Genomic DNA, 4451 nt, shown 5'->3' with positions numbered 1-4451 from the left:
TATGACATGGATGCTCAGAAATTTCCCCTGAAACACGCTTAATTTTCAACAACGCATAGCCATTGGATGGCAGCCCCAGCTTCATCTTGCCACATCAAGCTTATCTTGATTTATTAAAAAAAAAAATTCATTTTGTTACTAGTTTTGTTTTGCTCTTCCACACTTTACCTTGATATATATATATACACACGCATTGCTGACAGGGCTCATTATTTCCAGGGTAGCCCTGGACAATCTTTTGTTCACTTTCGGTTAATTAATTTGTACAATTTTTTTGTGCCTTCCTAACTAAGTAAATTTTTTTATTTTATTTTTTATAATATAATCTGACAGTGCTCATTATTTCCAACTGAACCAAGCACTATGAAACAACAATTAAATCGACTGACATTTTATCTTTGTATTCCCTTTCTAAGTACTTGACTTGAGAGATTTTTTACTCAAAATTAAATTTATTTCTACTCTAATTCCATAAATTTCAGAACAGCGGTGCGATGGCGATGGGCCCTAATCCCGGGAGGATGATCGCCCCCAACGTTACCCAGCCCATTTACAACTTTTAAAAAGGCCCACTAGGCCAGATAAAGTCCAGATCCAAGTAGGAACTTGTACTCCCAAAAGACGAGAATATTCTAGGATTTTTCTTTGATATATATGGGGGCAGTATCCACTCATGAAAGGCAGCTTCTCATAGCCTTTTTTCTTGCGCCGAGAGAGAGTAATTGAGTTTCAGTGATTTTGCAGCGCCAGCCCAATCCAACACAACCACATACCATTGCGTAGATTAATCTAGAGATTTGAAAGCGAAAAAAGAAAGAAAAACAGAGATGGAGTTGGTTGGTGTTCTTAATTACTAGTTGGCAACGGATGATTCAATATTCCTAGTACCAAAGGAATCCTGTGAGTTTCCATCGGGCATGATTTTTTTATTTTTATTTTTATTTTAATTTTTTTCCTACTAGGGCATGATTGAAGTTGGGGAATATAATTAGGGTTTTATTTATTTAGTTTGAAAGAAATTATAAGAACTCACAGTGTCACACACTATGTCTTTAATCAGCCACCACATCTCTCTCTTGGATCAATCGTTCAGAAATGATTTCAGTTTCATCGATCAGATCATTTCAGTTTCATCGATCAGATCAATTACTACCGAACAATTAGGTATACATCCCTCTCGCTCTGGTTCGCAACGGAGGTCTCTATCTCGTTCTCTCTCCAATCAACCATGGCTTACCCATTTTTGGTTCAATCAGGTGAATTGGAATAATTTCAGTTTTTGCTTCATCAATTTCGTCTTCAATTGCATGCATTTCCTCAGTGTATTTATTAGGTTTCACACATATATACATATATGTTACCTGTGAATCATTCAGAAATTTATTTGGAATGATTTTAGATTTCCGTTGATGAAATCCTCGCCAATTCATGTATTTCATCACTTCGAATCATTAAGACTCTCTCTCTCTCTCTGATATATAGTATCTTTCAATAGATTTAGGTTTAAATTATGTTTTTTGTTTGTGTGTGTGTGTGTGTGGGGCAATATCAGTTCTATGATATATAGAGATATATCACCACTTATGATGGTACTGGCAAAATATGCTTGAGAACATACATAACATTATAAATACTTTGAAGTTGCTTGGAGTTCACCATCTACACTGATTGCATTGAACATAACATTATAAACATAATATTTGTGGCCGTGATATATAATATGCAAAGTAGGTGTTAACAGGGAATGAAAAGAACTGATTGGTATGATGGGTGAAGGCCATTTAGGTAGTTTCAGTGGGCCTAACCAATGAATCTGTTGTTTATTCTAGACAATTATAGAATTATTTTTTTCTTAATTTTAACAAGATATAAAAAGTTTTCCTTTCTAATGTGCATATTTTAAAATTCTACGCAATTCATGCATTTAATTTTTTCAGTGCATTGGATTGATTGAGTTTTAGGCCTTGATGTACTGGAACTAATGATGAGGTATGATGGGTGAAGGCCATTTAGGTAGTTTCAGTGGCCCTAACCAATGAATCTGTTGTTTATTCTAGACAATTATAGAATTATTTTTTTCTTAATTTTAACAAGATATAAAAAGTTTACCTTTCTAATGTGCATATTATAAAATTCTACGCAATTCATGCATTTAATTTTTTAAGTGCGTTGGATTGATTGAGTTTTGGGCCTTGATGTACTGGAACTAATGATGAGTTGGCCATATGCATATTTAGTGAGATAAGAATCATTGATTTCTTGTGTGCATTCGTAGAATAAAGACACAAATCATGCCTACTTAGAAGCCAACTAATATGGAATACGTTGTGCCTACTTCATTTCTTTTAGTGAATTCAGTATTTACGCACACGTGCACTTGGGGAAGTATGGATGCTACTGGTCCGTCTCAAGCTTAGCTGCAAGTTCCTGAAAATAATAAGATGCGTGATCAAATTTATCTTAAGATAGATATGCCATGTAGAGTAACTGATGTCTTGCTTAGCTTTCTCGCAGCTCCACATAAATTTTTGCCCCGCATTTGGCTCGAACTTACAATCCTAGCCCTGTTTTGAAATTTCTTTTATTTTCTGGACACCTGATGGGTTTATTTTTCCATAGTTAGGTATAGAATGGTGAGATTGATCATGTTATGGCAGATGGCTTGAGCCTTGGTGATGTCTTTGCGGAAGTGATTTACCCTGATTTAGATCTGCAAGGATGCTCTTTGAAGGTTGGTAGCCAACGAAGAGCAATTATTACTAATTTTTAGGGTTCATTCAGATTTTGGTTGGACATATTTTAAGCATTTTGATTCTGCAGTGTCTTTCTAATTAAGCCAACAAGCTGTTCGATAAGGAAATAATGGTTTCTTGGAATAAAGTGGTGTGTGTGTGTTTTAACTTTGCACTTAGATTCTTACTAATGATTCTTGGCATTATCTGCTTTATAAATGTGTGGCCCAACTGGGACATATATATTAGTTCAACAAGTTAACAAACTTAAGCGATCCGATACCTTCCAAGATCTTAGATTGTTTTTCTTCTTCGTCGTCGAATGGTTAAAATTCAACTCCATGTTTTGTTATGTTGTCTTTGTTTCTCAATCCTTATGTAATATGAGAAATTAATTAAGTACAAGATTATCTTGTAGTAATACTATGAGAATTCCAGCTTGTACTTAAAATGCGTTATGGACATTCTTCCCCTTGGAGTTTGGAAACGATGTGGACCGTGTCCATAACAGCATTCGGCATAAAGTCTCAAATCTGCATACTTATTAAGGGTGAAGGAATTCCATATGCGTAACTCTTCCAACTTCTTTGCCGGCTTTTTTCTTTCTTGCAGCGTATGTTGTCGCAGCCGAGAGCCACAGCTCCTGGAGATTGATTTTATGTTGATCAATGGCAAGAGGTTTCCACCGTTGGCTAGCAACGGATGACATCTTACCTCGACCCGTCACCTTGGCTCGAGACATGGCCAACTCAAATTTCTTGCGCTCCAAGCTTACCAGTTGTAGTTACTCCTTACATAGCTTCGGCCCGAGTTCTGCCAACGAACATGTCCGTTGCCGGGGCTTTTGCTGTTGCCGGAGTGTTCCAGTCCGTTGATAATATCAGCCCAATTTCTTGCTATATCAATTTCTTCCGTGGGACGGACACCAAGAATTGCAAATCCCAGACTAATGATATATATAAAGAGAGAGATTTGGAGGGAGAAGTTGAGCAGAAAACGAAGATTAATTTCTAAAATTGAGAAGCAAAGAATGGGTTTTATAGATTGAAAGTCGGTGACTGATATTGAGGCACGAGGAGTTTGAATATATATAGAAGCCAACAATATATATGTGCGCGCGCGGGGGTATTGATTTTCATGTAATACGTACTTTCCTTTCTTGTTATGGGCCTATAACAAGATATTTATTGTCCCTTGAACAGCCTTTTAATTATTGGTGGACTTTCAGGAGCTCTCAAAAAATATTATGTTTGGAAGAGTTATTTTCAGAATCGGAAGAAATTTAATTAAAATTTTTTAAATTTAAAATTCAAAGCACTAATTTAGTGCTCTCAAAAGCTATAACCTATATATATTTTTTTTTTTTTAAACAAATTGCAATTCTTGATGGTCCAAATCAAGTAAAACCGAAGGGGAAAAATCATAGTTAAAATCCTAGAACAACTGATTTTAAATCCGAATTTCTAAAACTAAAAGGGAAAAAATAATTGAACTAAAATCCTAGAAGAGGGGAATTGAACACACCCTCGAGGGTTTGATCACAAATCTGAAGGAACCATGAACAACTTTGATGAATTTATAACATTAAGTGATAAGTTCAAAAAAAAAAAAAAAAAAAAAAAATTTGAAATGTTATTGATAATTGAATAGGTGATTATTACATATATTTTATGATGAAAGAAAACCTTAAATCCTAAAGAACCTAAAGAAAGATAATAT

General features: G+C 35.1%; 1 long non-coding RNA gene across 5 annotated transcripts; it reads left to right on the top strand.

Moving 5' to 3' along the window:
• The first annotated feature begins 662 nt into the window (after positions 1 to 662).
• On the top strand, positions 663 to 3951 carry LOC132306613 (uncharacterized). Of its 5 annotated transcripts, none has more exons than XR_009482056.1 (3): positions 675 to 1256; positions 2620 to 2731; positions 3345 to 3951. It is a non-coding gene; the product is annotated as an uncharacterized LOC132306613 (long non-coding RNA). The 5 variants fall into 5 exon arrangements; XR_009482053.1 differs by having other exon boundaries at positions 676 to 900; positions 1061 to 1256; positions 2620 to 3951; XR_009482054.1 differs by lacking the exon at positions 2620 to 2731 and having other exon boundaries at positions 663 to 1256.
• The last annotated feature ends 500 nt before the right edge of the window (positions 3952 to 4451 follow it).

Source organism: Cornus florida, unplaced genomic scaffold (assembly GCF_030987335.1).
Source record: "Cornus florida cultivar Cherokee Brave unplaced genomic scaffold, ASM3098733v1 CherokeeBrave_3.0.0_Hap2_Chr05, whole genome shotgun sequence".
Lineage (NCBI taxonomy): Eukaryota > Viridiplantae > Streptophyta > Magnoliopsida > Cornales > Cornaceae > Cornus > Cornus florida.
This window is presented reverse-complemented; position numbering and strand designations above follow the sequence as displayed.